This window comes from Sturnus vulgaris, chromosome 2, assembly GCF_052056855.1.
Source record: "Sturnus vulgaris isolate bStuVul1 chromosome 2, bStuVul1.hap1, whole genome shotgun sequence".
NCBI classification, from domain to species: domain Eukaryota; kingdom Metazoa; phylum Chordata; class Aves; order Passeriformes; family Sturnidae; genus Sturnus; species Sturnus vulgaris.
In genome coordinates, this window is record NC_142244.1 from 23,125,145 (window position 1) to 23,146,500 (window position 21,356).

The following is a 21,356-nucleotide window of genomic DNA, read 5'->3' on the forward strand; positions in this document are numbered from 1 at the left end:
AACTGAAAGTTAATGCTATGTCCACAAAGGGGAATTATATATCTGTTTAAGGGTGACAGTACTGCGAGTCTTTTTATACTTTGCTTTAAGTATCAGACTTAAATATATCAAATGTGTCAAGGGGTTGCACACAACTACACTATTTCAGCTGCTGAAGAATTAATAGGAAAGTCAACCATCCCATGAGCTAGGATTCTTTCTCAGTCCTTCAAAACTTGGAGAAATAAGGTAGCAGCAAGAAGGAGACAGCCAGAGGGCCAACTTTCCTTTAAGTAGACTTCAAAACAATCCTCCAGAGAGTGTGGGAGAAACTGCTCCCAAGAAAGGTGAAAGGAGGCAAGGGGCTTAGGAAAACTGGCATCCTCTGCTTTGTGCAGTGCTGGGAAGCTGGGAGCCAGATAAGCAGGTGTAGGTTCCCCTGCTGATACCAGTGGGGGGTTATTAGAGTGGAGAGCACCAGAGCCTGAATCCTGTGAAGCCAGACTTTGTTGATGCTCCAAGAAGGGACAGGTTTCTTGAACCCTGCTGAGTCCTCACTTTCCTGAGGGGGAAAGAGGCTATTATTAGTAATCTGACTGAGGTCATAACCCAGCCAGCAGCTGGAGAAATAACAACTGGTAGAGTAAACAGGGGAACTGCACTTCAGCCCCCTGTATGTGAGCAGGAAAGGGAGCCAGTACAGGGAGGCTTGCAAATGCAGTGACCCATAATAAAAAGAGCAGTGCCTGGTTAGTCGGATCAAGCTCCTAAAATAGAAAGGAGCTTTTGATAAACAGGTTGGCTGGCCTCATTTGAATCTTCACTTTTTAAATATACATTTTTCTGTGGAGTCCTCAATAATCTTGTTTAGAAACTGGTAATGCAATATGACACTCAAACTCTAAAAATAAATATTACGAACTATAAGATTAAATGTTTTGAACCAACGCTAAGCTTCTTAGGCACTGATAGGGTTGCAGCCCCAAAAGTTTAGGCTATAGTTGAGATTCAGGGAAGTTCTGATGCCTGAATGTTATTACTGGCCTGTGCTCAAGCTGACCTTGACTCTAGCACCTCTGCTTGTCCACTTTATAGAACTTCCTGGCAAGAGAAAGGCTCTCGCATAGACCATTTTCTTGTTCTACATCTGGTTGACATCTGGGATGGAAACATCAGCCAGGGAGAACAAAATATCTTCTGGACAGGACTTACACAAGTTCTACACCAAACTGACTGATGCAACTGGTGTTATGTTCGCTAAGATGAAAGTGTTATACAGAGAGAAAATGAATACAAATATTGCCATCTGCCGGCCTTGCAATTGGTGTTACCCAGCCACAGGCTGGGGGGAGTGATAAAGCCACTGCAGCGTGCTGCAAGTGGTCTCTCAACAAAACATCTGCTGAGGTGAAGCATTCAGAAAACCACAGGAGCAATCTCAGAATAGTTACAGACACACAGACTGTCATAGGAATAGATCTTGAGATGATAAGGAAAGCTAGGCTTAAATTAATTTAAATTGTCAGTGCTGTCAGAGGCCAGCATCCCTCTGTTACAGTGCTATAACCCCACTGGGAAGCTGTGCTACAGACATCTCATAATGCTGATGTTGAAGACTCTCCCATGAAATGCTATTACAGCTCCCAGGTCACATGCCTGCACAGCTAAATGAATTTTGGCCACAGCAGTGAAGTCACCAGATGCAAGGACTTGGATTCCCATCTCAATTTCACACTCTGTAGCAGAGGGCTTTATGCTAGCACAGGTCTGAACACCAATCCATGCCACATCCTTTCTCTGGTGTGCTTCCTTTGTCCTTCTCCCTTTGTCTTGGGGGAATGCCAGCTGATGTTGAACCTTTCTGAACAAGAGGGGAGATTGCCTTGTGGCTCTCACAGCCCTACTTCATGGTACAAAGCACAGTCAAGCAGGATAGAAGCTGGTGCTTATGAAACTTCTCTCTGCACAAATACTTGGTTTCTTAATGCAGAGCTCCCAGGCCTGATCTCTTTGACAGCTGTTTTGCCCAAATACAATCACTTACGGCTTTGCACACTTGGAATAAGATCAAGTAGAAACTGTCCTACAATACAATCAGCTCATTCACTTACCAGGAAAGACTCAGTTCTCCTCTCCACTGGTAGAGGAGCTTCAATGAGATTCTGCCAGAAAACAGAGCCCACTGATTCATGAGGGATTGCTTCTTATGTATTTGTGGGAGACATTATCTATTCTAAAATACCCTGCCTTACAAATTTTTTCTTGTACCCTTTAATTTATATTTTTTAAATGTTGGTTTGTTTGTTTGGGTTTTATTAAAGGCTTGTTTTGATTATGAAGTTGAAGGGGTAGGAATGGAGGAGTATCATGTTTAAAAAACAGACTGTACCACAGTTCATCTGTAGAAGAGTCTTCCAAAACTGTGCTGTGCATAGTGATTACTCTCAGGGACTACATGTCAGAATGCCTTGGCGAAGAATATGAAAAATTACTAGTTACATGGCTGCACGCATTCTTGACTAACATTCATTGGTAGTCAGTGGAGAAGATTCAAATTCTCTGATGGATTTAACTCAGAAAAGCAATTAAGCATATACTGAAGTACCACTGCGCTTTTCTGTTCACATGGCTCAGTGGAGGGAAGGCAAGGCAAGGCAAAAGACTGAAGTAGAATGAGAATTTAACATTTATGCCCCATTACTTCAGGTCAGACTGAAGACAGTTCAAGCCTGAAAGTGACAGCAGGAAATATCATGTGTGGATAACATACCATTCTTCTTTTCAGGCTGCTTATGCTCACTTGCAAGCACTCATAGCCCTTGTCTTTTTAAGTTATCAGGTACATCATCGCATTTAATCTTCAGTGGAGCCACTCTCTTCTCTTTCCTTCATGTAAATAGGCATTCCTCTGTCTCACTCACTGGCAACCTTTGGCTCTCCCTCATGTGCTCTGGCTGGAACAAGATCATCTCTGCCAGATATTTTTGGAATCTTTCCTTGATGGATGGCAGAGGAGGGGGGCACCCACTGCAGGGAGTGCTCTGTCAGGTGCTCCACAGGCCAGGTATCTGTGGGCAGAATTAAAAATTGGGGAAAAGGAGTACAAGTAGTTGGAAACTCAGGGCTCTTTAGTTCTTTTCTTGAAGTAGTTTTCAGCAGCAGTGTTGTCTTGGTTTGAAAGACAAATGTCTGCCAAGAAAGGCAAGAGACTATTTTTAAAATTGAGAATGTAAACTCCCTCCCTCCAAATTATTATAATTTTGAAATAAAGAGGCTCTAAGGGAATATGGGAATAGGAATAACAGTTCTTTACTAGGAAAATTAAAATAGAATTACAGTATTACAGAGAACAAACCCAAAAAAACACTGACAGAGTCGGAATACAACCTGACACCCCATCAGTCAGGGTGTTGGTAGCAGTCCCATTAAATGATGGCTGTGGTCCTGGATGACAGATGTGGTTCAGTTGAAGTAGTGCTCCTGTAGAAGGGTGCAGTTTTCCTCTAAAGGTCCAGTGATGATGTGGAAAGGTCTGGTTTTTCCTCTGGAATCCAGTGGAAAAAGGCTGCCGTGGTGTTCCAGATCTGAGTTTTTATCTAGGTAGGAAAGGCTTGGCTCCTCCCCCTGGCTGGAGCATCTCCCAATGGGATGATGTAATCTAATCAGTCATACAGTAGGACTCAATGGTCCATTTACTGAAGATATCTTCCTGGAGGAAGGATGGGTTGTGGAAAAGATAAGGATGACCGCCCCACCTGGTTTTAACAGATGGTGATAGAGTACATACTTTTGGTCACATTCTGTATTGCAACCTAAGACAAGTGTCTGCTATCCAATGTCCACTGGGAAACCGAGAAGAAGGGAACCAGCTTAAACACGAGTATTTAGAAAATCAAGTCAGAAGCTATCTCATCTAGAGTGAGAAAAAGATACACGTCCTCCTTTCAGGGGTTTCATATGCTTCGGGAAGGCTCATGCCAGCCTTCTGAATACTCTCTTTGGTTGGTGAATCCAGTTATTCCTATCTCTTTACAGATTTTTTTTCCCTTCTGTGGCTATATAGGGGCAGAACCTACTCACCTGGGAGAGGGGGAGAATGGCCAGCCTGGTTAGTGTCATTCTACAGACAGGGACATTAATCCTGTGACCTCCCTGTGCTACTTCTGGAAGTAGAAGTTTGCACAGAACTATGTTGGTAGCTGGTTCTTAAACCATAATTTATGAGATGATGGCAAGTGGTCAGCAGCTGCCAATTAACAATGCTGACTACTCTGGTGCTTTCAGTTGATAAAACAGGAAGAGGATGAAAAAAAGTGTGAGAAGTCATGACATTGGCCCAAAGGTTGGGAATTACGAGTTCTCTTGTCTGTTTTTTTAAAGTGTTTGGCATAATCTCAGCTCAGGTTGGAAGAGAACCCTGGTGTCATGCAGATAGATTCCCACCAGGCCAAAACCTAACAATACAGTTGAATCCTAATGGTTTCTGTAGCAGAAGAAAACAAAGAGTAAAAAAGACTCATCCGTGATAGAGTGTCTCACACTGAGGAGATGTACATATGCATCTCTTTGCTGATTGGTAATACTAGTAATACTTTTTAATCAAGCAATAATAAAAAATTTATTTTTTTTATGTTGTTGATGTAGTTACTTCACAGGCAATAAATTCACATAAACAAAATTGGTGCAGAAGGGATTAAGATATACAGCAGAGGTAGGAGTGGTCTCTGCCAGGCACAATCAGTGTCAGTATTTTCATTCAAGATAAAATACTTTCAAAGGGTGGAAGAACTTATGCACATAAATTCCACAGCTCAATTTTGCACTGCAGGGTAAGAGACATTTTACACAGTTATTGACAAAGGACATTCCAGCAACTAGTGAGATCTGGATTTCATTATGTATTTTGGGCTGCAGTGCAAAAGTACTATCTGCCAGAAGAAATGTGGTCAAAGCATGTTTTATTAATATATTGCTGCTGTTCTTGGATTATACCCCTGTAGAGGCTCTGTCCTGGGGTACAATGCAAAAATGTGTATTCTATCACCATCTGTTAAAATGTGGGAGGGGTGGTGATCCTTATCTCTGTGGGAGATATCCTCTGCTGATGTGCCATCTGATAAGATCGGGGGATGATCATCGTTATTTATTCACAACCCATCCTTCCTCCAGAAGATATATTCTGTTAATGGGCCATTAAGTCCTATTGTGACTGATAAGATTACATCATCCCATTGGAAGATGCCCCAGCCAGGGGCAGGAGCCAAGCCTTTCCTACCTAGATATAAAAACGGGTTTGGGATGCGAAGGCAGACCTTTCCACTGGATCCCAGAGGAAAGTTGGACCTTTTCCACATCATCGCTGGATCTTTGGAGGAAAATTGCACCTTCTACAGGAGCACTGCTTCAACAGAACCACATCTGTCATCCAGGAGGACTGCAGCCACCATTTATAGGGACTGCTACCAACACCCTGACTGACAGGGTGTCAGGTTGTATTTCTGACTGTGTTGGTGGTTGTTTCTTTATATTATTGCATGTATTTTATTTTTTCTCTTTTCTCCTATTAAATTGTATTACTGACTTGGAGTCTCGCACTGGTTTTACTTTCAAACCAACACAGGCTCACATCTGAAATGACACATCTGAGAGTCTATATATTAGATAGCATTTCAAGTTTTATTTTTTGGATGAGTTTCCCTTACAATATACAGGGCCGTGCATATTCCAATTTTTAAGCATTCAGAGAAAAACCATCTGTGTCCTTCTCCAAATATCATCATGGAGCATATTAGTGCTAGAAGCACAAGTATAAGTCCAGTGCAGCTAGTTCTTACCATCGAGTTTGGTACCTCTGTATGTATTTTATGATTAAATAATGACTTTCTAGTCCAGGCAGATTCTGTCTAAATACATGGAATAAAACAGTTGAGTGCTACCAACATTTCTGTCCAATGAATGGGCTGAGTCACAGGAAGTGTCAAAAGGCCCAAGACCTGGAAGACTGTCACCTCAGTGTCACCTCACTTGAGAGTTATGTTACTGATAAAAACTCCCCGACAATTCAGAATCTCAAAAATAACAAAAAAGACAGAGAAATCTGTATAACAGATTTCTTCAGAGAAATACACAGTAAGCACTGACATTTCCATTGTTGGTTTTGCTTTCTTATCTTCATATTAAAGCAGCCTTGTATGTAAAGCCACATATCTTCCTGATCTATGAACCCAGCTGCCTTGAAATCAATGGCAAGATACTGTGTTCAGTGAAGACTCTTGGATTTTGCTTGTATTTATAGGATACAATTAAGCTGAAGAGAGACCACAGCCTTCCAAAAATTAAAGAGGAGAGAGAAAGAAATGAGAAAGCAAATATGTGGTGAAAGAGATCCCAGGTGAAATAATTGGTCCAAGTTTTCATGTCTGGATGTTGTTATTTTTTCCATAATTGCTATAACAAACTCCTGCTTCCACCGAGGGGAGGTGACCTGGGATTTTTCCAGTAGCAATGGAAATTTAACACACAAGATGACCAGAATTGTTAAAGCTTTTTTACTCATGTATGTCTGCACTGGGAGATTCAAGATACAGCCGACATCATTAATCAAAAGCAAAATTTTGTGAGTGTATCTGTGTGTCCATGCACTCAAAATGGAGACCAAGGAGCCAAAAACCTCGATCTACCAAGAAGAGATTGTCTTAAGTACCAAGTAATGCACAGTAATACGGGCATGGTAAAACATACTTTAGATATCTTATTTCTTTCACTTAGCTTTGAAAGTCATATGGTTGGAGTAAGGAAGTGCAATTGACACTGATACCAACTTCAGCTCACACAACACCTCTGCTGCTGTTGGAAATGCCTCTGTATTTGGAGCTACAGTTCTCTTCAGTGTCCCTTCTACAGAGGTGACTAATGTAACAGTAGCCAACTCACTTCACCTGCCATAATGAACGATTTTCTAATCTCCAGAAACATAAGCATATATCCATTCTCTCCAAAACCATTAGGGGTCTGCCTCATCTCTGCTGGATCCAAAGGAGCTGATCAGATACCCAGTCCATTCAATTTCTTTCCTGTTAACTGCTATGAATTCCTGTAAGGAGTTTATGGTTTCATCCATGGTGGCTATTGGTAGTCTGGCTGTGGCCATGATTCTATTGTACCTGCAGCCTAAAACCTAGGACATGAAGAAAATCTCCTCTTCAGGCAGATTATAATCTCTGTTGAGACAAGGTGGAGAGATGGATGCAGGGCTCAAGGGACAATGAGAATATGGAGGCAGGATTGTCAGGCCGTTGTGGTAGGGCACTAGGGGCCAAAGTTTTGTAAATTAACTCAGTGGCAGTGGAGTGGGGGAATTTTAGCTAAGATTTTTAGGGATTTTAAAGGAACAATGTGAAGGAGAAGAATGAGCACTGTTTTCCCCAAATGTAAGTGGCAAAATTTGATGTTATTCATCAACAGCAAAAAGCAAAGGGAGCCCAGTATAGAACTGGCCTTTCATTACTTAGTTCATTTAAGGCGAGATCTCAATGTTTTTTGTTAGAGAAATATTTCTTTATTGCTGTACTGGTAGCCAAAAATGTCTGACATCTGCCTGACTAACATCTGCATGCCATCATGCACAGCCAGATGGTGGACTATAAAATGTCAAGAAATTTTGGTAATGGAAAGATCAGCAGCAGACTAAAACACACACCAGAGTTATTTATAGAGGGAGAGATTTCATTTTCTTTGAGAAGAAAAGCACAAGTGATTGATTGGCTTAAGAGGTAGTGAAAAAAGTAGGTATGTTAAGCTTGGGCAAACAACCAGCCACCAGCCTGTGATATGAAGAATCACTGAGGAGGAGATTTCTTGCTGGGGAGTCTAGGGCAATGGGATCACTGGCCAAAGACTAGTCCAGGGTGAAGCTTTGGAGGCTAAGGAGGAGTTGTATTAAAACTTTGCAAGTAACTTTTCAAGGGAGATAGCAACAGCTCCTTGTGAGTCACATAAATCTGAGCCAGAGCACTAGAGTATCTCTTGTTGGCAGCAGATTAAGTCCCAGATGACTGTATTGGCCTTTTGTGTCTGTTCCATCTCAATCTGGCATTCCAGTCCTGGAGAGTGTTGGGTACATAGACATATCCCGTGCAGAAAGAAGAAAGAAAATACGAAGTGCCCACCCAAGATTACAGGTGTGACTTGACCTTTTGTAAACACAGCCTGCTGACTGCAGAACAGGCAGAGTTCTCAACAAGGGAGCTGGGCTGTGCCAGGCTCACACATCATCAGCAAACTTGTTAGCTAAACTGTACAGGCACAACCAAATTTTTCTCCCTTTTAATATCTGTCAAATCTAATGCCTCCAGTGCAGCTCCACAGCTGCAACTGAGCACAGACCTCAGAGGCGAGTGGCAGTGCAGTTATAATTTGGAGGTAAATTCAACTGACAGCCCTGGTCTGGATGAAGTGGGAGACGGGAATACTGACTTGATTCCCAAAGCTCCCAGCAGAGTGGCAAGCTAACTCTTAGCTTTTATTTTTCATATTGTTAGGGTTCCATGAGCTATTCTTAAGTATTTATAGACACATAACCTCCCCGTATAATTTTTGGAAAATTTGCTACACTGCAAGTTAAAGGGAAGGCAGTGACTGAATTGGCTGCTTGATACTAGAAATATGCCTGACAAGTTCTCCAAGTTAGGGCCATATTCAGTATGGAAACAGCTCAACTTTGCCACTGTCCTTGCTTTCAATGGATTAGCTTGGTATGAGCGAGTGTGTGGCTATATTTGCAGGAGCAGTGTGTAGGGGCTGTGGTAGAGAAAGAAAATGGATGATTTCTATATGTTGATTCTTTCAGTTTATTCACGTGTGGGTTAAATATGCCTAAAAGAGATAGGAGCTGGTACACAAGCCTGTTTTAGTGACGGGGTAGACGTAAACAGGTTCTCTGGGGCATGGCACCACAGTAGAGCAGTCTATTACACAACTTTCGTTTGCCACTGAACTGTACCGTAGCTGTTTTGCATCGCCATCTAGTGCCACATGGGGATCCTCGGAGCACTCAGGATACTGCTTCTCTCTGTGCTGCACCAAATTGAACAGCCAATGGCTTTGCAAGGAGAAGATATGTTTGCACTTAACAGCAGTGACAATTAAACCAATAGAGAGAGGAGAGGAGCATTTGATCCATAAGATTTGAGCTGTTAGTTTATTCTAAATGGGAAAAAAGTTGTGTACGGAAGGAATAACCACTTCCCAGGCAGTACTCAGAGTCCTACCCCAGCTTCAGGTCTGGGTGTGAGGCTTTATGATACACAAATTCCCCTTGCTTTTAATATCAATATAAAAAAACTATGTCAATTTATGTTCCATGGAAAAAGAGCCCCCAAATAATCATAGTATGTAAATTATGCTGGTGCTCTTTTAGAGTGAAATAAAATACCTTTCACTTAATTATAGGCCTATTAAAATAGAAGCCTAACGGAGAAGTTAATGATGACTTCCCCACTTGATGAACCTGTTACATAGCAAGCTTGCGAGATTTATAAATCTCTGAGGAATGAGAGGGGGAAAGAGTGATACAGTCCCAGAAAAACCAATAACCTCATTCTATAGTCTTTAGACTATATCTATCTAGAAAGGAACAAAATGGTTTTTCCTCCTGCTTTTTAAAACTTTAGTATTTTGGAAAGTGTTGGATTATTGCTGGATTTTTTTTGGAACTGATATTTTTTTCTCAACTTATTTTGAAAAAAGTATTAATGAAAACCTTATGCTTGAAAAATGTAGTGATTTGGAGGAATTGTGAAGCCCTTTTTATCTTGTAACAAGTTCATAACTGAATTCTCCACCTTTTTAATGGTAATTTTTACTCTGGTTCTCCATTTGCCATTCTTGGACAAGACATAATGAGAAGTTACTTTGCATCTTCTAAATTCTTCCCATCCCGTCCCTTTTGAAGTTTCACAGCACAAACGTTTGGTGGTGTGTTTTTTGCATTGAACAGAAAGTTTTGGGACAACCCCCTAATCTAAACCAGACATCTATTCCCTCATCCTTCCCTCTAGCTGACTTTCTAGCCAGAGGGCTGTGTGATTAAGGGATCTGCTCTTCTCTCAGCAGCATCCAGCACAGGCCAAACTCACTTGTAGGGGGGAAAACGGTACTTAAAACTTTATACTCCATGTGTGGGGGGAAAAATGAGTACATTCTGCCCAGAGGAATTCTCCATCATCTGTGCTGAATACTGGATGCCCTCAAGAAGGCAGCCTGTAGTTTGAGCAGAAGCTGTGAGGGTGCATGTGATGCAGTGATAACCAGAAGCTGCATTTGTGTGATAAACCTGTTTTACTTATAAAAATCTCTACCCACAGATCCATGTCTGTAGGAGGTAAGTTTCCTTGCTGTTATTCCAGGAAGCAAGTGTAATAACAAGCTATGTAACAGGTCAGAAATACATGTGTCTAGGCATTGCAAAGTGTTTTTATTAGAATCAAGTGAGACAAAGCTGAACAATGCCATGGTGCCTTCATTTAGTACATTCACTGACCCATCTCAGGCCAGTGTTTTTATGTGGATCTGTACAGACTCATATAAATACAAGCCTCAGTCCCTGTCGCGCCATTCACAAAGGAGATATTATGGCAGTGCTGTGGGCTTTTTCTTGTTTCACACATTGTGGCATATCTTGGAGGATAATGTTGTCTATATCTATTATTTCTTATTTGAGTTCCTAAATTGGAAGCTGACATTTAGCAATATGCAAGCCTCTGCAAAGCACTTTTGAAATACAGCCTTTGCCTCATGACAGCCTTTCTGTCAGCTGCGCTGTAAATACAGAAACAAAGACTGTAAGAAACTCAGTTGATTTTCTCTTCCTTCTATTTAGAATAGACTTCAACAATGTAAGCTCCTACTCCCTTTTAGCCTGCACAGGATATGGACTCAGACCTACTGTTCTTGAAAGTGGGTTTTTCTCTCCTCATTGCTTCTAGTCAATAAAACTATGCTGAAGAGGGGAAAAAGTACATGAACAAACATGTAGATGATCCTTTATTCTTATGTAGTTCTTGAAAATCTTCATAAGGATATGACACAAGTTCCATCATTCTAGTTTGAAAATGTATGGCCTATAAATGTCCTGTTAAAGCAGCCAGTCTAAAGAAAATGCATATTTTTAACTCTGGAATGTGAGATTCATTTTTTAGAATGTATTTTTTCTGTTGCTGCTACTAGTGGGCCTCTCATCACCTCCTCTGTGTACTTCTTCCTTTTCTGTCCTTAGTGACAAAAGATAGGATTCTCATTAAAGCAGCTTTTCCATCTCATAAAATGCTAAAGTGTTAGCTGTAGGTTTGTTGAAACACCCCAAAGTGTCCTGCTTCCTTTTACTGAGTGTGTTGTATGGGTAGCAATGACTATGCAGCCCTAATGTCAAGGAAGGTTTTTACAGTTTAGCGAGCCTGACAGGCAGCTGTGCATATAAAAAGATACCCAAAAAGGATGGAGACCAAAATCACACTAGGAGGGCAGCAGGTGGAGCACAGGGCAGGCTTCAAAGCCAAGCAGCAACTTTTAGGCTCAGCCAGACCAAGTGGACTGAGAGAGCATGGCCCTTTCTACCAGAGCGCAAACACATTGGCTGATAGACGGGTAGCTGATGGAAGGATGGAGGCTATAAATTGCAACTCACCACTAAATTCTCCCTTCTCAGCATTTTCCCTTCTACCCTGATCATGGCTGGGAAGCTTTTTCCTTGGTTTTAAAAATAGCTCTCTATGCACTACTGTCCTAACTTTTCACATATGCCACTATTTCTGAATGTGCTGTCTTCTCTCCCTTTCTTCCATACGATACGACCCCCTTGTCCCTTTCTCTCTTCCTCTCCTGGCTGGGAGATGGAGTTAAACCTGGTTATGAATGACTTGCTTATGATTGCTGCTCTTTGTCCATTTCATTTCCACTTTTGTAGTGGCCAGGTTTTAAATCATTGCCTGTAGCACCCAATGTCAGCATGACAAATCTGAGATGGCAATGACAGTCCTGGATGTGAGAAGACTGACTGTTCAAGTTTAGAGTTTGAGTCCAAGCTCAGTTAGAAAACTGTAAATTCTAATGAGGAAGAGAAGGAGCACATTGGAGAGCTGGCCTAGGCAATTGACTTCAGAAAGAGCTTAAATTTGTTTGGACCAGGTCTTGGACCTTGGAGCCTGCCTTAACCTTCATGGAAATTTTGTAGGTCCAGAGAAGGATTGGAGTCAAAGATGAGGAGATGGACTGCGTAGTGCACTACATGAACTCCAGATGTAAGTGAAGAAGCCACACACAGTCTTCCTCTCGAGCTCAGACATGCCAGGTGTCTTCCTGCAGAGCAGCCATAGCATGCTGCATTGCTGGTGTCCTCTGTACAGCAACAGCTTGTTATATTTTCCTTGATTTCTGAACATTGTGCAGATCGTGGCATGAGGGAATGCCCAGGGAATGCTGTAATACCTGTAAGATACTGGGATGAGTCCTGTCAGTCTCTGTGAAGCTTTCTAGTCCCAGATGGTTTGAGAGGAGAGAATTTTGTTTCGTCCTCAAAACCAGAACAGAGATAAGGACTTGTAGGTACATTATGTTACAGTATGCAGCCTTGGTGGTCACAGATACATTTTCAGACAAAGAGATTCTCTAATTAAAGGGAAGATGGTTTGAAGATTTTATGATTCCAGCTAATTTGAAAGACTAGCCATTAAAAAAAATCACCAAAGTACCAACATGAGCAGAACTGTTCAGGGGAGCGAGCAAAACTGTTAGTAGATATTTGAGTAGGTATTTGTGATCAGCCACTGCACTGGTTCAAGCTGAAAGAAGGGAGAAGGAAATGGAAAGCCTGTAAGGAATAGCCCTACATTTCTTGAAATATGGGCTATTGCAGCCTGTAAGGTAAACTGAGGTAAACTGAGAGTCTTCACTGAGTTAACACTGAATCTGCCATAATTCATTACTTATGATGGGAAATACAGCTACTTGATTTACCAGGAACAAAAGAAGTGAAAGTCCTCTGTTATGTTTTCACTGGGTTGAGATTGCCTTTGTCAGAATATTTGCAGATGCCAGTCAGGACAAATGCTTATGGACATCATCTACCTCCAGTGCTATTCCTCTGTCAGTTGAACCAGGTACTAGAGGGATTCCCAAGCATTCATAAAATTGTTTATAAAGAGATTGTAAGAAGCAAATGGGAAGGTTGCAGAATACCAGTAACCAATAATCCAAGAGGATTCTGTGGCCCTTCTTTGAAATAATATTTTGAGAGCTTCTCCCCTTTGGAGGAACCTCTAAAGATACATACTCACAGCCCAAATCTCCTAGTTTGGGACAGCATCAATTAGCTCCTTGTGTAATGGACGCAAGAATAAGCAAGAAGAGAGTAGCTACTCATTTGTGTTGTGCACTATCCAATTCAAATGGCTAGCTGAAACAACTCAGACATATCTGAGAACCTCTTTCATTTTACTCATTCTTGTCAGAACAAAAGCAAGTTGTGGAGGAAATAGAACCATGTGTTGAATCATGACATCTGATAGAAAATCCAGAAATCCAGCCATTTTCTTGGTTTACTACCTGGGTAAAAAGTTTATTTATTTGAAATGCTGGATTACTTTGCAAACTACTCCAGCAGGTCAAGCCAAGTTGGTCTTCCAGTACCATGAATTTATGTCCTCTCTGTGGCTTCCTGCCAGCATCCTCTCCATTGAACTGTATTTACATTAGCTCTGTAAAACATTACTTCCTTCAAGTGTCTGAAGTGAAGCACTCACTCACTCTTTGCCCATTGTCCTTGACTGTTGCCAGCTGGTGAGAAGGCAGCTGGTTGCCTTTCCCAGCTGGGTCCTGCCATTCTGAATGTAATGAGACTTAAAGCCACTGATTCATTGGGCCTGCTCAGGTTCCAATTCTGCATTAGGTTGTCTTAGCTAGTACAAATGCAAAATAATGGACAATTAATTTTTTCAACTAAGATTGAAAGGTAAATCCTTTGTTTGGAAAATAAATGCCTTTAGCAGGCATTGCCTTTGGCATCAGATCCTGGCATCCTTCAGTTCATATACTGGTAAACTAATCTGGTTGATGGTTCACTGCATTTCAGTTTGGTTTTTTTTCTTCTGTAACTTTCAAAGTGGAAGGGTTTTCATTTTATGGAAGGTAGAAATGGAGGGAGGAAGACTCAGATCGTATTGTCTAAACTAGTATAGATCCTCATGTGAAGCACCTTGAGTTTGATGAATCAATGGGATGGTCCCAAGGTCTCTTACAAAACTAAGACAACTTCTGTAGGAATGAAAGATGAAGGCGGTTTGACTCTCTTTGGTGTGCTCTGGTACATAAATGTTCATAATGGAATTAAAGTCATAAGTTTTTCTATGTGTTCCAAAACAGCTTTCTGGAAGCCAAGATTTTCTCTCTCTATTTCAAGAAAAGATTTTAATTAGGATTTTTCTGTTTTGAATCTGTTAAATAGTTTGGAAATGAGATTTCTCAGGGAAGCGTCCCTGTTTTGGAACATATAACTATTTCAGTGTTAATATGCAGACTGGGGTATAGCAAAATTTTCTGATCTAAAACACAGATCTGCATGTCAGGAGATTAAATTTCTCTTTCTGGCTTAGTGCTCCTTTGAAAAGGACAATAGCGCTTACCATTCAACCCCAGGGTGTCAGGGCAGTATGAAGAGCCTCAAGATGCTTGGATACAGGTTTGAAGGAGCTGGCAAATACTGCTATGTCTCTTAGTATTAATGTTTCAATTTTATTCCTTCCTCTTTCTTAACTTGCTCAGATTTTATCTTCAGTTTGTGAAAACCACAAGCAGAGAATAAGGAAATGTTTTCTTGGCTTTGTGGGAGGCAAGTAAAGGAAATTTGTTGTAGGGCTGTAACAATGGTCAGCAATGAGAACTACTGGCACAGCCTGCTTCCCTAGGGGTAAAAAAATCCCCAGGTAAACAAAAGTAAATTTCTCTGTTACTGCTATGGTACCTACCAGTGGATCATTGATATTCATCAGGACATCCGTGCAACACCTCCAGGACTTGAAAGAAAAATTAAGATAAATTAATGAAAAATCGTTTGTTTAAATTTGCTATACAGATGTTTGCATCTCCGTGGGAAAAAAAAAAACATTTCCACAAGCCAAAACCACTGTAGAACTGCAGTTTTCATGGAGGTAGCTCATCTTTCCCTCCTGGGCATACAGGCAGCTGCTGCCTTTTCTTATATCCAAACAGTTTCCCAGTGCTGTGAGCCTGGGATATCTTTGAAGCAGGTCTCTCTTTCTGAATCTTAAATGTACCAGCTCTCCTACCCTGGCTAAAAATATGTCCTGCCTTCCATGTTAACTGTTACACCCTGGAAGGATTCTCTTGGGGAAGGTACAGGTGACACCAGTGAAGATGCATTTAAACTTGCCTGGGAACTTTGTCTTATTTTAATGAAGAATATATTGACTACTTTCATCTACGAGGTCATGGCTGGTCGGCAATGAAGGAACTTAAAACACTCTGGAAGCCCACTTTGGACCTGCCAACGAGCACTGTGAGCACTTATGTTTATTTATTCTCCCCTCCCTTCTCTTTGGTGTAGATTAGAGGTAAAATTCTCCAGAGAGTGGATTCCTCATTGAGATTCCCAATACCTCCCAGTCTGCAGAGGCTTGGATTACCACATGAAGAGCATCCTGCTATTTTTGCCTCTGGTCCAGGCCCTTTGAAGGGACCCTGGAACACTTTACAATAGCACAGATTTATGAGCACTGTGCAGCCTGCCAGAGCCTTTCTGAGATACTCCTGAAAACTAATTATGGGAAACTGCCCCAGGCTTCTGTCATTAAAAATACATTCTTAGCATTTCATGAACAAAGCCTAGTTTCCTCCTTCTGTTCCTATAGGATATGATCTGTTTCCTGGCAGATGTTTATTCTAAGACATCAAGTGATTGTTGCCGAGGAAAGTAAGTGAAAAATAGCGTGTCACCTACGATGAGTCACAACGTGAATCCTGAAATCCCAGCGTGATCTTAACTTTTCCAATGCCCAAGAAGATTGCTTTTTAAGACTTTTAGCTTGTTTACATTCACCTAATAAGAGACTGGGCACTTGGAGGTCTGTAGTTTGTCATCAAGCCTTCCTTTTTAACACTGTCTCTCTTTTGACCAAAAGCCATTACTCACCCACTGGCTGCTTGGGCACTTGAACAAAATGAGTTGATCCGTCCAACTGCTTGTGCCTTGCTGGCTCTTAGATGCTACCTGCAGGGTGGCAGGAAAGGCAGACAGATACAGAAAAACCAGGATTGGTTGTTGGCAGGAGTGGAGCGCTGGCTGACGAGGGCAGGAGACACAGGGAGTTTGGGCTGGATTGCGTGATCCCAACGCTGGAGCGTGGGGCAGGCTCTGTGTGCATGGAGCATGTGTGCCTGCATGCAGCTGTGCATGCTCACCATGTGCCCAGCATAAACACTGCCCTTAGAGGCACTTGTTCCCTGCATGGGCAAGAGCACAGGGGCAAGGTGGAATAGAGACACCAAATTCAATTCATCCCCATGGAGAAGACTGGGGCACCTTCTGGTTCAGACAGGTGGTGAGATTATCACCACTTACCTGATTATCCAAGGCCAACTGAGCTGCCAGGACAGGCTATGCTTCAGATTGCCTAGACTGTAATTACTGTATCATTAATTACTTTATTTATCTCAGTGAAAGGCCTGACGTGTGTCAAGTCATTCACCCAAGCTATAACTTAAACTTGCATTTTGCCAGTGAGCAGGGCACTTGAAAGCACTTCAGCTTGTTGCTGCTGTTCCTGTTAAGACCTGAACTCCTCGTGTGTGTTTTAGATGCCATGTGCATGTGCACAGCACTCACGCACAGATCTTGATTTTAAAGGAGCTGAAAAGTCCAGGGTGGAGTTCTTCCCAAGGCTTTCAGCTGGTGTATAGGTCAAGTGCCAGATGATCTGCTACAGCACAAGGCTTTGAACTGATTCCTGAAATTCTACATCCATCTTCCTGCTATAAGGTTTTGAGCTGCCAAGTAGAGTGCACTGGGAAAAATAATATGCAGAAGGACATCCATATTTGCCATCTGTAAATTCTTAAGACCAAAGATTCCAGAAGAACAGATATATCTGCTTTGGGGTAGTATTATTATTGAAATTCTGATTCAAATTAGCCCCCATGAAGTTCTGATTTAAATTAGCCCTCTCTTCCTCTCCCTCTTTACTTTTTAGTGGATTTTTGTTTTGTTTTGTTTGTTTTTGTTTTTGATTTTGTTTTTTGTTTTTTTCTTGATTTGTTAATTTTGATTTGGTTTTTTGGGTTTTTTTATGAGTGTGGGGTTTTGTTTTGGTTTGGTTTTTATTTTTAATCTCTCACACAGCATCTAAGTTAGTAATGCAGGCTGGCCACAACAGGATGTTTACAATGCAGTCTTCTGCTGTGCAGATAATTTTTCCTCCTGCGAGTGATGGGTCTGGTATTTTTCCTCCGAGCGAGACAGAAGCAGGAAGAGCATCTGAAATCACCCTCCTCTCCCTGCCACACATGCATAGAAGAGGAAATACTGAGAAGGTTTTCTGTGGTGTGAAGATTTTAGGGGGCAGAAGGCCTCTTACAAATGCTGCTGGAGATTACAGTAGCTGCAGAGGAGTCGGTGAGGAAAACATTATTGAGAGATGAGGTGGAGGCATATGCAGGAAAATGCTGGTTAATGCCTAGACAAGCTGAGGTGGATTAGAGAGGAATTGTAGGGTTCTCTCTGTATCTCATCTCATGAAGAGGTGTGCAGGTGGGAAGAGTCTCTTGCTAACATGGATGATGGTGAAATGATTTCCATTAGCTGAAGATCTGTCTCTTGACCTGATAGCTTACTACTTATTCTTCACATTGGTGTAAATGATTTTTTAGAACGAGGGATCAGAGAAACAGGCTGTGACCCCTGGAAATACTGGAAAAGCAGTACAGCACAGCCTCCAGTTTGAAGTGGCTATAGGTGAGGCAGTAATTGATATGTATAGGGTGGGGAATTATTTGGTCTAACAAAGAATTGGTGGACTTAGCTGTCTACGCATGTGGCTCTTCTGATTATTTTTCCTTTTCTCAGCAGCATAGTTTGGAACTAAGCCTATTCCAGGCAACCTTAACCTTTGCCTTCCTTATTTCCCATAGTAAAGATTAAAAAAAAAAAAACAAATTGTAGGCTCAAACTTTCCTTTAGGACTTAGAGGAAAAATTCCCTCGCTTCCCTAAACACTCAATTTCTGACGTTCTTCCAGCCTGTTTTGGAAAGATTCTCAGTCTTTCCTCCTGAAAGCTGATATTGGTAGATGGGTCCAGCAATGGAGACAGAGAATTCCCACAGAAGAATAGGGCAGAGGTGTATGCATTCCTGTGATTCTTCTGGAAGGGGAAAATGAGGGAGGCAGGGTAGGCTACTTTACAGCTGAGGTCCACCATAGTGTGACACAGTGCCAAACAATAATCTCAGCTTGAAGCCCAGAAAAAATAAGGGATTTGGATGGCTTTTGGACTGGCTTATAAATGTGCTGCAGGGGTTTCTTACAGAAAGTAAAAGCTACAAGGCTCTTAATTAACCCTACCCCCCAAACTCATCACCTGCAGTACAACAGAGCCAGCAGACACCAGCTTGAAGGACATTTCCACCGTTGGACATGCTTTTCTGCCATACCCTTGCTTCACAGGGTGTCTGTGTTCTGATACCATCATGCTCCTGTTTCAGCAGCAGGAGAAAAAGGCATTTTAGTGCCACTAAAGCTCATGAACCACAGATTCCTCCACTCCAGCTTTTCCACTGATAGGGCACTGATTGCTATCCAGACTCAGGGGAAGAGATGTCTTATTAATGACTTTTTTTTGTGAAAGCATGAGTTGATACAGCCCTGGCTGTTTCAGTTTCTTCCATCTACTTCCACTCTAGAAGAAACCAAAGGTAGAAGCCATATTTGGTCTCACCTAAACAATCTCTGGCAATATGGAATAACTCTTACTATAATTATTTTGTTGTATTTCTTACAGAGTAAGTACTGTCCCTTCCTTCTAAGTCCATTCAACACCCTGCCAGACTTCTCTATCTTATGTCAGTAAGAAAGAGTCACTTCTGGAGCTAAAAGAGTGATAAGAGGCTTAGAAAACATGAACTGGGAGTAAAGACTGAGAGAGTCAGTTTTGTTTAGTCTAGGAAAAAGAACATGGCAGGAGCAGAGGTGGGAAATATGATAGTGTTTGAACATTTTCAGGGATGTTACACAGCGATCAATTCAGCAGGTCAAGATGGAGTACAGCAAAGAGAAATCAGCTTAAGTTCAGCAAAGAAGACTTACTTTAGATATTTAAGAAAGGTAGACAAAAATCAAAAAAATCTTTCTAGCTGTAAGGGTAGTTAAATAATGGCTGTCTAGGGACTTGAAGAATTATTCCTCTTACAAGGTTCACGAAAAGGCTGGATAGGTGAAAACTGAAGAAACAAGACTCCAAAATTTCACTGCATTTCCACAGTAACTTTGGTGAATCACCCCCAATTCAAATTCTGTTTAGTCTTGACTAGTTTCAGCTGTTTGCAATCACCTGTCTTCATTTTCTCTCCCCGCCTTCCCACATGCAGGTGTTTTCCTGTATCCTGTATTCCTCTTGAGCTATTTCATATTACCAGAGGAAAACACGGAGTGATTTTAGTCTTTCTATAATTTCTGTACATCAAATTTGGACACTGTCATCGTAGAGTAGCAGAGCTCAGCGTTTAGCAGTTGTTTTGTATGGCTTCTAGCGTAGCAAAATTTTTGTCTTTTCCGTCACTGAAACCCCAAATGATCTAGAATCAATGATTCTAGAATCATAGAATATCCTGAGTTGGAAGGGACCCTCAAGGATCATCGAAGGCCAACTCCTGGCCCTGTACACCATGTGCCTGAGAGCATTGTCCAATCACTTCTTGAACTCTGCCAGGCTTGGTGCTGTGACCACTGCCCTGGGGAACCTGCAGCAGTGTCCAACCACCTTTTGGGTGAAGAACCTTTTCCTGGTATCCAACCTAAACCTCCCCTGACACAACTTCAGGCCATTCCCTCAGGTCCTATCACTGGTCACTACAGAGAAGAGATCATACCTGCGTCTCCTCTCATCCTCCCGAGGAAGCTGTAACTGCAGTGAGGTCTGTCCTGAACCTCCTCTTCTCCAGGCTGAACAGACCAAGTGACCTCAGCCCTTCCTCATACGGCTTCCCCTTAAGCACGGCACTATCTTCATAGCCCTTCTTTGCACACTCTCTAATAACTTTATATTTTCTTATAATTGTGGCACCCAAAACTGCAAATAGGATTCAAGGTGAGGCTGCCTCAGTGCAGAGCAGAGCAGGAAAATGCTACAGGAGAAATAATATTATTAATAATTAAAAAAAGAATAATCATCATCACTATTATCACTCTTCTCCTAGTAACTCAGTTCTATCTTTGGCTGCAGTTAAGCATTAAAGAGAGCCAGGGGTATATGTTGTGTTGAGCTGGATGAAATATTATATCTTGGCTTGGACAGGATAACTGCAATGTGGAAGGTACAGTATGTTTCAGTCGAAAGGTCCGTGACTGATTATGTAAAGCTGCATGAGAAATACATTTGGTGTTTTATAAATATTCACCAGAGAGCAGCAGGTCAGCAGTAAGTTCTTATGCTTTGGAAGGATACACTGTGTTACATGCATTTTTGAGCTTGTGTAACCAGTTTTTTTGAAAGAAATCCACTGAAGACGTGATGCAACCAGACCTCATGTGTCAGCTACCCACGTTAGCTGCCCAGTGAGTCAAGACCAGCACTGTAAGTTTGTGTGTGATCAGACCCTGACCCTGAACAAAACAGATTGGAGGCAAAAGGAGAAGTGGGGGTTAAGTCATATGTCCTGCTTAGCTACTCTGTGTCTTTGAGCAAACCACAATCATCCTGTGCTTGACTTTTCAGAGGCACTACTGTCCTTAATGAGGAAGAAGAGGCTTAGTTCCTCCTCTGTCTTCATAGGACCACATGCTGCTTCTGCATTAGCATCCAAACTTGCAGCCCAAACTGTGCCATGTAGCACAGCAGAAGAGGCAACCAAGGTTTCCTGTGGGAGAGCTGGCAGCCCTCAGGAACCTCCACCAGATCCACCTTGCTCCCAGGCAGCCAGCTCAGAGTCCCCTGACAGCCCTCCCACGCCTTAGCCTGGGACTGTGACCCTCCCATCGCCCTGAGCACTGACTGTCCTGGAGCTGCAGCCCTTGTGGGAGCACTGTAGCCCAGCAGACACTGAGACAATCCCTTCAGGGCAGCTATTCTGGCTGGGGAGTGTGTGTGCGTGCTGAGCT

The 21,356-nt window shown here is 42.0% G+C and overlaps 2 long non-coding RNA genes across 2 annotated transcripts in view; one reads left to right on the forward strand and one right to left on the reverse strand.

Moving 5' to 3' along the window:
• LOC148224680 (uncharacterized) overlaps positions 1–3,508 on the reverse strand; it is a 6,117-nt gene extending 2,609 nt beyond the window's left edge. The window contains exons 1-2 of the long non-coding RNA XR_015801186.1: positions 3,367–3,508; positions 2,750–3,168 (exon numbers count right to left, since the gene is read on the reverse strand). This is a non-coding gene — a long non-coding RNA (uncharacterized LOC148224680). The remainder of the gene's footprint in view (positions 1–2,749; positions 3,169–3,366) is intronic.
• The window catches only part of LOC148224679 (uncharacterized), a 46,883-nt gene that overhangs the window by 2,738 nt on the left and 22,789 nt on the right, over positions 1–21,356 (forward strand). The window lies entirely within an intron of this gene.